The sequence below is a fragment of the Sus scrofa genome, chromosome 2 (genome assembly GCF_000003025.6).
Source record: "Sus scrofa isolate TJ Tabasco breed Duroc chromosome 2, Sscrofa11.1, whole genome shotgun sequence".
Taxonomy (NCBI): domain Eukaryota; kingdom Metazoa; phylum Chordata; class Mammalia; order Artiodactyla; family Suidae; genus Sus; species Sus scrofa.
Window position 1 is genome coordinate 38,437,933 of NC_010444.4, and position 12,774 is coordinate 38,450,706.

At 40.6% G+C, this 12,774-nt stretch overlaps 1 protein-coding gene across 4 annotated transcripts in view; it reads right to left on the reverse strand.

Annotated features, from left to right (window-relative positions):
- Positions 1 to 12,774, reverse strand: part of NELL1 (neural EGFL like 1) — a 945,441-nt gene that overhangs the window by 628,853 nt on the left and 303,814 nt on the right. The gene's annotated exons all lie outside the window — the stretch shown is intronic.

Sequence of the window (12,774 nt, forward strand, 5' to 3'; positions counted from 1 at the left end):
AAACAGAGAAATCTCCAAGACAGGAAAGAGAATGTCAGCAAGAAAGGCTGGCAGGGGTGTAAAATATGCATGCAAAAAGCTCCAAACAAGAGTTGCAGCAGTTACAGCAGAGAGCAGCCCCAGGCTAGCAATAACTTTCATCCCAATCATTTCTACAGCTTCTCACCCCACGCCTGATGCATACACACTGGTTGTGAATGCCCCGATCCTATCAATATGTCACAGGTTATTATGTCTTCTGGGGAGAATATGCCACAAAGAACTGACATTTGTAACACATTTAAAGGTTCTGGTAATTTCAAAAATGCCTGTCTCTACCCCAACTTTGGAAAACAATATGTAACCAGACAACAGGAGGAAAGATGCTAGGTGAGTTGACTGCTTTCTCTTGTTTCCCTAGTTATGAGGTAGGATGGAAGATGAGGTCTGAAAGAGAATACTGTTTTGTGTATAAGTGATAGAGCCTGTGACCTTCTGTTCTAGCCCTGACTGTCCAATAAAGCAAAGTCAATCCCCTTCATCTAGCATTGTTATATGTAAATGTAACACCTGCTACAATGGATGGGCAGATATGGATAAAAAGTTAACTCCGATCTTCATTTTGTGTTTTGCTTTCCTATTAATTCAGTATCAGAGGCAGATAGAGATGTTTATTTCATTCGAAGGCCAAGAATTTACTTTGGCCCATCCTGCCCATCTCCCTATGAAGTTGTCATAGGGAAAGAGTCACATCAGGGGCAGCAACAAGTGGGGAGTAAGTTTTGGTGGCCAAAACTCCCATGCTAAGCTTTCAGATGGATGGTATGGAGCTGGTGGCTTCAATCCCAAGAGAAATCTTGAGATATTTTCCTGCTGCAGCTAGCTGTGTAAGAGACCCATCACTGGGAACCTATAAACACTGATGAGAGAAGAGGAAGAAGGAAAGGATGGAGAACCAGAGGTGCAAGGCATGAGTCGCTCACCATGCGGAGAAAAGATGAACAAGGACCAAGGTCAAGTACAGTGACCTTATGCACTAGAAGATGAGGCTCAATCACTAAAGTCAAAGATGATCCAGGCATAGCGAGGGTCCATTTCTTGAGAAAAAGAAGAGACTAGGGGAGAGGGGTCCTCCATACCCTGCATCCCTCACGCAGAGCAGAGATCTTGCCATTCAGAGACCTGAGGGAGCAGTAAGGCTTCTGACTGTCTATATTTGCTATCACACTCTAAGTCTTACTGTCACCAGACAAACCATTTGATTAAAAAAGTTCTTTGTGTGTCACCAGGAAGATAATACACAGGATAGACTTTAAACCAGTTCTTTACTAGATGTCTATTTTTTTATTAATCTCCCCCTGAAGTTTTGGAAACCAGTACAATTACATCTATTTTATAGATAAAAAAAACTGTGACTCAGGGTAAGTGAGTTGCCTAAGGTTTACTGGCAACTGACAGAGGTGGGATTCAAGGCCAAGTCAGCCTAAGTCCAAAGCCTGTTTGAGCACCACTTTGTTAAACTAGTGTCCCATGATATGTTCCTAACCATTTTGAAAAATTATTAACCAGGAATAAGCTCACCAAGGTAGCACTCGCCACTTTGGTCTGTATCTCTAAAGCATGCATCACCCCCAAGTCTGCCGCTGCAAATTAAAGTCATTTGAACTGTGATGATTCAAGCAAGGGTGCCTAGACAATATTAAAAAAATGAAATGCCATTGTGAGTTAATGAGACATTGGAAAGCTTTTAACTTCAGTGCTGCAAAACTGCTCTGTTAATGCCGACGCTCATAAACACCGTCTTTATCAAGGAGAGAAGAGATGGGAAGCGCACGCTACTCATTCATAAAGACAAGGGCCAAGAGGCAGCAAAATGCCAGTGATCAGGCAGTAGTAACACCTGCACGGGGACATGGGCCCCAAATGCCACCAGTCTGATGACCCGTCCATATTCCTTCCCCAGCCAAAGCTCTGCCAAGAGTCCAGTTCAGGAACCAGTTGGTGGGAATACAGCCTGGGATAAAATCACCCTAAACCTGTTGGAGCAGAACTTCTGCTCCTAGTATCAGCTCCTGGATTGTAAAGCAGGGAAATCAGTTGTGTTATCTAATTTTTAAAAACAGGAGAAAAAAAGGTAATTATCCACAATGCTCTGGAAATAATAGAGTATTATTTTAAGATGAAGCTTAAACGAGAAGCAGCAATGAACCTCACTTTAAGTCTTAGTGTGGAAAGTCATCATACAGATGTTTTTAACCACACTAAGACTCCGTAATTACCATCATATTGAAATAAAAGCTCATAAGAATAACAAGACTACAATCATTGTTCTGATTCTGAGTCCTCACTTTCTAGGGACGTAGCTAAGGCAAATATGAGAAATTAGATTCGTTATATTCTGGTTCCAGGACACACCCGAGATGGCTTTGGGATGGATGTGGTCTTAATTAAATTTCTAATATGACTTGTTTTTTCATCATTTGCTTCCAAAAGACAGGTGTGGAAAAAAAAATAACTAGTTGAGGCATTTCACCAAGGTAGCTATGACTCCTAGGCTTTGGGGTTTAGCAGACTGGCAACACTTCAAAAAGATTTTTTTTGTAATAGTGTTTATCTTGGAGTTCCCATCATGGCTCAGTGGTTAACGAACCTGACTAGGAGCCCTTGGGATGCACGTTTGATCCCTGGCCTTGCTCAGTGGGTTAGGCATCTGGCATTGCCGTGAGCTGAGGTGTAGGTCACAGACATGGCTCAGATCTGGCATTGCTGTGGCTGGGGTATAGGCCAGCAGCTGTAGCTCTGATTGGACCCCATAGCCCGGGAACCTCCATATGCCATGGGTGCAGGCTTAAAAAGCTGATAATAATAATAATGTTTATCTTACAAGTTGCAGCCAATATGCTTTTTGGACAGTAAAGATTTTTTAATATACCATATGTTCCCACAATCATTTTATTTTAAAAAGGACATCTTAGAACAAAATCATAAAGGATAGACCTTTATTTTAAATTTGCATTATTTAAAAAAACTCATTTATGACTCTTCTTTTTGTCATTTAATAACAGATGTGTGTGAACTGCCAAACTGGCACCAGTCTATGGCTTGTATTTGAAAATCTCCATGGAAAGATTAGAGCATGTGGGTTGGAGCCAGGATTCCTGGGTTGGAATTTCTTATTAAATAACACTAAACAACATCAGCTCCTTTGATTCTACGCCTTCCTATAAAAATGATGATAATACTACCTCCTTCCTGGGGCTGATATCAGAATGCAGTAAGATGATAAACAAAAATACCTTGTAATTAAAAAGGATCTGAGTTCATGCTTATACATAGATGGTTAGGCAAGCTTGGCATAAATCATTCTAATTAATTAGATTTTTACCTATTACTCCAACTGAGATATGCAGAACACCTATTTGGACGGTATCTTCAATAGGCTTTAGAGATGTACAAATGAATACAGCAATTTACTGCTACTCAAATTCACAGCATAGCCAGGGAGGAAGATACCACTGGACAATGAAACTTCAGTGTCACAAAGGCTATCATGGTCATCAAAAATCACAATGAGGACACAGACAGGAAGACAGTCAGTTCATCAGGTGGGATCATAAAGCACTAATGATAGAAGGTTTCCAGTCAGAGAAGCTAAGGAAGGGATTCCAAAGCAAAAGAAATGCAAAAAGAAGATGCATCATCCTTCTATTTTTCTCACACCCATCACTCCATAAATATCCAGGAGAAATATCCATTTGTATTTTTCTTTTTTTTGCTTTTTTTAGGGCTGCACCTGCAGCATATGGAGGGTCCCAGGCTAGGGGTCTAATGGGAGATATAGCTGCCAACCTACGCCACAGCCACAGCAACATCAGATCCAAGCTGCATCTGTGACCTATACCACAACTCATGGCAATGCCGGATCCTTAACCCACTGATCGAGGCCAGGGATCAAACACACAACCTCATGGTTCCTAGTCCTATTCACTTCCACTGTGCTATGACAGGAACTCCTCCATCTGTATTTTGTATTTAAATACTTCTCTACCTTAAAACCTGAGCCTACAAAGTTTAGAAGCATCTAATTTAATAATTTATGTAAAATGTGAAAGGTAATTTCGCATTAGATCTCGAGGTTTGAATCTTGGAGTCAGAGACCCTTGGACCTGAGGATCCTGGATCCAACCCATTGTGTAGCGTACACAGTGGCAAAACCTCTCCCAGCTTTTCTGGCACAAGGGTCATTGGTCTAGGCACCAATGAAAGTCAGAACAAAGCAAAGAGTATGGTGAAAAAGCCAGGTCCTCAGATCTCTCATTTATGGGATCTGGCCTAGAGTAAATCATTTCCCCCCTTCAAGCTTTGGTCTCTAAGCCAATAAAATAAAGTCTGAGCTAGATGGTCTCCAGTGTTGCTGCCAGCCTGTCCAATATACAAGATTAATACAACTTCAAAAAGTGGCATCTTAGGGACCTTTGCATTGTTGTTGCTCTTCAGGCTTGTTGTCATCATATAGGCTTCTATAATATCTTGATGTGGTAGTTGGCCCACTACACACATCCCTACTCTGTCAAGGTAAGAGGAAAGGTTAAGAGGAAAAAAGTTATACATTTATAGACATAATTTATAGGAAAATGTAAAGATCTTGAGCCTCCTGAAGTCAGGAACCAAATCTAAATTACTTTATTCCAAAATTTACTCCAGTTCAAAGCCTGGACCATAGGAGACACTCTGCATATGCTTGTTCAATTAATTATCAATTGGTTAAAAAGAATGGAAACCACATTTAAGAATACAAAAATTATCAATTCCAGTAGTGAATGAGATATTAATTGAATACTCATTCTATTAGTGGTTACAAATTGCAATGATGCTTTTAAGGATTCAGTGCCACATCTCAGGGGCAGAGGAATTGTGGGGGTGGCGGCATTAGGAAAAATTATTGGCACTTGAGATTATTCTGAGGATAGGTTGCAGAAGGGATTGCAGAAGGGAATTCACTGCAAGTGGAAGTGGCAGAAGACAGCATGTGACAGCTGCAGAAGGAAATAGGATTAGTAGAAGAGTTTAAGGTCAGTATACCTGACACCAAGGGGACTTAGCAGAGGAGGCAAGTTTTCCACTGGCTGAGAGCCACAGGATTGGGCAGATCTCTGTCAAGCAGCCCCTGAGCAGTAACATCTTCTGCCACACTGAAGGCCATACTTTTAGAAGAAGCAGGAGACAGAATGGTTGGGGAGGAATGTGGGAGGCAGATTTGGTGCAAATCCAGGAAGACTTTTCTAGCTGAGAAAGCTCCAGACAAAGTGTACCTTCTTTTCGCTCTGCAGCATCCTGCTACTCTTGACTTATTAAGATTAAAGCTTTCTAACAAAATGGAATAGATTGCCCAGACATGCAGGAAGACCTTCCAATCTACCTGCCCCTCAACCCTCAACATTCTCCACTCACTGCAATGAACAGAACATGTATCAAAGACAGAATAGCTAAAACACCCAAATATCACCACAGCCTTTCCATTTGCTTATTAATCAATGTCGGTCATTGTTATGCCCGGCCTCCATATTCTCCTATTCCAGAGCCTGGGATGACCCTAATAGATGCTTAGATCCTTCTCAGAACTGTTGAATCACAGAGAGGCTGGAATGGTTGGGAGACACATGGAGAAGCAGTTTGCCATTTCTGGTAGCCATGCCACTCAGATCCCTCTTCCACCTGGCTGTTGAGGAGTGAAAAGTATGGTCAGCTGACAGCCCCGTGTGCATTACTCTGCCATAGCACCAGAGGCGAGGCCACATTCTCCCTGGGAATGACCCCAGTGAGCAAGCAATTGAGCCCTGCAGAAGGCCAAACCATCTGTTCCCAGCATGGGGCGCTTCTAACAGGCACTCTTTTTTTCGGGTGCTCCCCACTGATGGGCCAAGACTTTATCAGGTCTGTATTTGGTCTGGGGCTTTCCCTGCCCAAGGCTACTTCTTTCCACTTTGTTTTCAATAGGCATGCCCGTCTTCACCAATACGTAATCTGTCCTTTGAAATCTCCCAAAACACACAACTGCTTCAGGAGTATCCTTAAATCTCTTCTCATCAGACTGAATGGGGAGGAAGGAATCCTTTCCCTTTCTCCATGGTGGGAAGAGTTTATCTCCATCCAAAGAAATTTTGTCTCCACCTTTTCATTCCCCTCTTCCCTCTCTGACCTTCTCAATAAGATGGAATGGATGGCCAAGAGTTCTCAGGCACATCTTTGTAAGACCTACTTCAGTGGTCCAGCACCTCACTTTAGAATGAGGAAGTCGTTGCCAGCCATTGTTCTGTTCCATGCCTCTGAGCTGCTGTCCACAGGACAGAAAGAGTGCACTTTTAGCATCCTGCTCAATAAAGAACATTTAAGTCTAGAAATAATGGCTGTCAAAAGCCTCACCTTTTTCTGTAGCTTACAAAAAAGCAATGTATCTGACCTATATAAACCCCCATCAAATGTACTCCATTAGTATGAATTGGAAGCTTTACAAAGTTTTCTCCTGTGGGGTCTCTCAAAGACTTCTTCTGTGGAGTCTTCCATGACTTCAAAAAGATAAGATTTTAGGCTACTAAGAGCAGTTTTTCTTAGGTTTCCTTTAGCTTTTTTTGTGGGGGAAAAGAAAGTATATATATTCATAATTGTTTTTGTCTTTTTGTCTTTCCAGGGCCACACCCTCAGCATATGGAGGTTCGTTCAACTAGAGCTGTAGCCATCAGCCTACACCAGAGCCACAGCAACATGGGATCTGAGCCATGTCTGTGACATACACCACAGTTCATGACAATGCGGGATCCTTAACCCACTGAGCAAGGCCAGGGCTCGAACCTGTGTCCTCATAGATGCTAGTCAGGTTCGCTAACTGCTGAGCCATGACAGGAACTCCTATATTCATAATTGTTACGAGAAAGGATATTAAAAATCTAACACGATGACTTTAGATTCTGGCTAAAGATCAACAGCCAACAACAACTCTGAGTTTCTAACACTGGGCCCACAAAGACATGATTAGGAATGACTGGACAACTCAAGAAAGTGCTCTTAGGTTGATACACTGAAGCATTTCACAATGACCTTGACTCTCACCACCCCTCAGTGACAAAGGAAACCAGACGCAGGTTCTTATTTTAAGTCAAACAACAGCTATGAATGCAAACCGATCAGGAAAGAAAAGTTCCCCAGAGCTAGAGCCACATCTTTCACCATGATTTAGTTCCTCACTTCCAACATCTTTTGTTCAACCCCATCTGTTGGAATTTCTGTAATCTGAGGGACATCATCCACCATCATTCTAACACCCCCACCCCAACACACTCAGGGCCTTCAGAAGACCTTTCAAATAATCAAGCATAATTAGCAAACACATTCTGGAGTATCCACGTCCTCTACAGAGCAAGTGGCAGATTAGAAGATAAAACTTTTATACTGTAATGAACAGAAGAACAACAGAATCCACCTTATTTGAAGCTGAAACACATTTCCAGGTGACACAGCTTGAAATTTAAATGAGGAAAAGCCTATGTCCTTTAAAGTTGAGGGGAAAGTACAAGTAACAAGAGTTGGGACTTTATGCAAGGGGCCCAAATGTTTTAGAAAGGCGCTTTTTAAAAGAAAAGAAATCAAACATACCAAAAAAGGTCCAGAGGAAGAATATTAATAATCACCTGTTTTCAATGGCATACTTATTGAGGGACTTGTAGTATTAGTATCAACTTAGCTGCCAGGGTAAAAAGCACTAATTTTGGAGGGTAAATTCAATGGATGCTCTTCAGTTTCCCTTAAAAGCATCATTCTTGCTTGGAAATATAAATAGGAAGAAACCAAAGGAAATTCAAGCTGGGTGATGAATTTTTAGGATAACAATTGACTAATTGGGGCCATGTATGTTATCACCACAAAAAATGTCATTCACCAGAGAAAGTGATGCCTGAATCCCAAGCACTGGCATGTAGCACAACAGTGGACAAAAAGACTACATCAAGATGACATAGTGGTACCACATTAAAACCTAAGGGAGGCTCTGGGATTAAGATGGCAGAATAGAAGGACTGGAGATCAACTTCTCTCCTAAAAACAACAAATGATGAGTAATCTTCAACCAAATGGACCAGAAACTTTCAAAAAGATATCATACTCCAGAAGACAAAGAGGAGGCCACATCAAGAGGTGGAGGGGGGTGATTACATGATATAAACAACCCCATACCTCCCAGATGGGAAGACCCACAGACTGGAAAATAAGTGTACCACAGAGACTCACCTATAAGAGTGAGAGTTCTGAGCCCCTCATCAAACCCCACACATTGGGAACTGGCACTGGGAGAAAGAGCCCCTGGAGCATCTGGCATTGAAGGCCAGTGGGGCTTGTGCACAGGAGCTCCACAGGACTGGAAAAAATGGAGACAACATTCATAAAAGGCACACACAGACATTTATGTGCATTGGGTCCCAGTGCAAAGCAAAGTCTCCATAGGAATCTAGTCAAACCTGACTGCAGATTTTGGAGGACCTCATGGGAAAACAGGGGTGAATGTGTCTTGCTGTGGGGGAAGGACATTGGAAGCAAAGCTCTTGAGAATATTCATCAGCATGCCTTTCTCTGAAGGTGGCCATTTTGGGAAAATCTGGCCCCACCCATCAGCGCTGAGAAGCCAGCAACAATCCAGGTGGGATCACAGTCCCACCCCTCAGTAAACTGGCTGCCTAAAGACCCCTCAGGCACACAGATGCCTCTAATCTCATCCAGAGACTAAGCCCCACCCACCAGAGGGATTAGAATCGGCTCCACCTACCAGTGGGCAGGCATCAGTCCCTCCCATCAGGGAGCCTTCAGCAAGCCCCCATACCAACTCAGTCACAAGGGGGGCAGACACTAGAAGTAAGAGAGGCTACAACTCTATTTTCTGTAAAAAGGTCACCATACCAAAAACCTATAAAAATGAAAAGACAGAGAACTATAACTCAGATGAGGAAGAAAGAAAAAACCCCAGAAAATCAGCTAAGTAATCAGGAGATCTCAGCCTCCAGGAAAAAGACTTTAGATTGTTGATGCTGAAGGTGATGCAAGACATTGGAAATAAACTGGAGGCAAAGATGGATAATTTACAGGAAACACTGAGCAAAGAGACACAAGATATAAAACTTAAGAAGAGATGCAAAATACAATAACTGAAATAAAAAATTCACTAGAAGTAGCTACCAGCAGAATACAGGAGGCAGAAGAACCAATAAGCGAGGTGGAGGACAGATTAGTGGAAATTATGGATGTGGAACATAAAAGAGAAAAAAGATTGAAAACAAATTAAGAGAGTCTCAGAGAACTCTGGGACAACATTAAACACACCAACATCCATATTGTAGGGGTGCCAGAAGGAAAAGAGAGAAAGGGACAGAAAAAATATTCCAAGAGATAATAGCTGAAAACTTCCCTCACATGAGAAAGGAACTACACACTCAAATCCAGAAAGCACTAACTAGTACCATATAAAATAAACCCAAGGAGGAATACACCAAGACACATATTAATCAAACTGACCAAAATTAAAGACAAAGAAAAAATCTTGAAAGCAGCTAGGGAAAAGAAACAGATAACATACAAGGGAACCCCAATAAGGTTATTGGCAGATTTTTCAGCAGAAACTCTGCAGACCAGAAAAGAGAGTTGCATGATATACTTAAAGTGATGGAAGCAAAAAACCTCCAACCAAGATTACTTTACCCAGCAACGCTCTCATTCAGACTTGAAAGAGAAATCATAAACTTCACAGATAAGCAAAAGCTTAGAGAATTCACCAACAATAAACCAGCTTTACAACACATACTAAAGGAACTTCTCTAGGCAGAAAAGAGAAGGCAACAACAGGAAATAAAAATACCACAAATGACAAGGCTCACCAGTAAAGGTATAGATAAAGATACAAAATCATCCACGCACAATTATGCCACCAAAATCAGAAATCGTGAGAAGAGGTGGGTACAAATGCAGGACACTGGAGATGAACTTGTAATTAACAGAACAACAACTTAAAACAATCTCATACACATATAGACACTTATATCAAAACTTCAGAATAACTGCAAACCAAAAATCTACAATTGATATAGAAATAAATAAAAAATATCAACTCAAATACAACACTAAAGATAGTCATCAAACCACAAGAGGAGTGAACAAGAGAATAAGGGAAGAAGAAAGAGCAACAAAAACAAATCCAAAGCAATTAATAAAATGGCAATAAGAACATACATAGCAATAATTACCTTAGATGTTAATGGACTAAATGCCCCAACCAAAAGACATAGACTGGCTGAATGGATACAAAAACAAGATCCATGCATATGCTGTCTTCAAGAGACCCACTTCACTTCTAGGGACACATACAAATCGAAAGTGAGAGGATGGAAGAAAATATTCCATGCAAATGGGGATCAAAAGAAAGCTGGAGTATCAATACTCATATCAGACTTTAAAATGAAGATTATCTTAAGGGACAAAGAAGGTCATTACATAATGATCAAAGGATCAATCCAAGAAGATGATATAACAATTTTAAATATCTGTGCACCCAACATAGGCTCACCGCAATATATGAGGCAACTGCTAACAACCTTAAAAGGACAAATCGACAATAACACAATCATACTGGGGGACTTTAACACCCCACTTACAGCAATGGACTGATCAACCAGACAGAAAATTAATCAGGAAACACAGGCCCTGAATAAAGAATTAAACCAGAAGGACTTCATAGATATTTATAGGACATTCCATCCAAAAGCAACAAAATACACATTCTTCTCAAGTGCACATGGAACATTCTCTAAGATTGATCACATTCCTGGGCTACAAATCCAACCTCGGTAACTTTAAGAAAATTGAAATCATATCGAGCATCTTTTCCAACCACAACACTATATGGCTGGAAATGAACAAGAAGAAAAAAACTGCGGAGTTCCCGTGGTGGCGCAGTGGTTAACGAATCCGACTAGGAACCATGAGGTTGCGGGTTTGATCCCTGCCCTTGCTCAGTGGGTTAAAGATCCGGCGTTGCCGTGAGCTGTGGTGTAGGTCGCAGACGCGGCTCGGATCCAGCGTTGCTGTGGCTCTGGCATAGGCCGGTGGTTGCAGCTCCGATTAGACCCCTAGCCTGGGAACCTCCATATGCCGCGAGAGCGGCCCAAGAAATAGCAAAAAAGACAAAAAAAAAAAAAAAAAAAAAAAAAAAGAAAAAAAGAAAAAAACTGCAAAAAACACAAACATGTGGAGACTAAACAACATGCTACTAAATAACCAATGGATCACTGAAAAAATCAAGGAGGAAATTAAAAAATACCTAGAAGCAAATGACAACAAAGATACGACACTCCAAATACTATGGAATGCAGCAAAAGCCATTCTAAGAGGAAAGTTTATAGCAATACAAGCCCACCTCAGGAATCAAGAAAAAGCTCAAACAAGCTAATTATACATCTAAAGCAGCTTAAGAGAGAAGAACAGACAAAACCTAAAGTTATTAGAAAGAAAAAAATCATAAAGTTCAGAACAGAATCAATGAAATAGAAATGAAGAAAACCATAAAAAAGATCAATGAAATGAAAAGCTGGTTCTTTGAAAAGATCAACAAAATTGATAAACCCTTAGCCACACTTATCAAGGAAAAAAGAGGACTCAAATCATTAAAATCAGAAATGAAAAAGGAGAAGTAACAACAGACATCACAGAAATACAAAGGATCATAAGAGATTACTACATGCAACTACATGCCAATAAAATGGAAAACCTAGAAGAAATGGACAAATTCTTAGAAAAGTACAATCTTCTAAGACTAAACAAAGATGAAATAGAAAAGATGAATGGAACAACCTCAAGTACTGAAATTGAAACTGTGATTAAAAAAATTCCAACAAACAAAAGTCCAGGACCATATGGTTTCACAGACAATTTCTATGAAACATTTAGAGAAGAGCTAACACCTATCCTTCTGAAACTAATTCAAAAAATTGCAGAGGAAAGGATACTCCCAAACTCATTCCATGAGGCCACCATCACCCTAATCCCAAAACCAGACAAAGATACCACAAAAAAAGAAAACTACAGCCAATTTCACTGATGAACATAGATGCAAAAATCCTCACCAAAATACTAGCAAACTGCATCCAACAATACATTAAAAGGATTGTACACCATGATCAAGTTGGATTTATCCCAGGGATGCAAGTGTTCTTCAATATCTGCCAATCAATCAGTGTGATACACCACATTAACAAACTGAAGAATAAAAACCATATGATCCTCTCAACAGACACAGAAAAACTTCCCACTTGACAAAATCCAGCACTGATTTCTGATTAAAAAAAAAACCCTTCAGAAAGTGGGCATAACGGGAACCTACCTCAAAATGATAAAGGCCATATACGACAAACCCACAGCTATCATTCTCAATGGTGAAAACCTGAAAGAATTCCCACTGAGATCAGGAACAAGACAAGGATGTCCACTCTTGCCACTACTATTCAACATGGTTTTCGAAATCCTAGCCATAGCAATCAGAGAAGTAAAAGAAATAAAAGGAATCCAAATTGGAAAGGAAGAAGTAAAACTATCACTATTTGCAAATGACATTATACTATACCTTGAGAATCCTAAAGACCCTACCAGAAAACTCTTAGAGCTCATCAATGAATTTGGCAATGTCGCAGGATACAAAATTAATACACAGAAACTGACGGCATTTCTATACACCAACAATGAAAGAGCAGAAAGAGAAATTAGGGA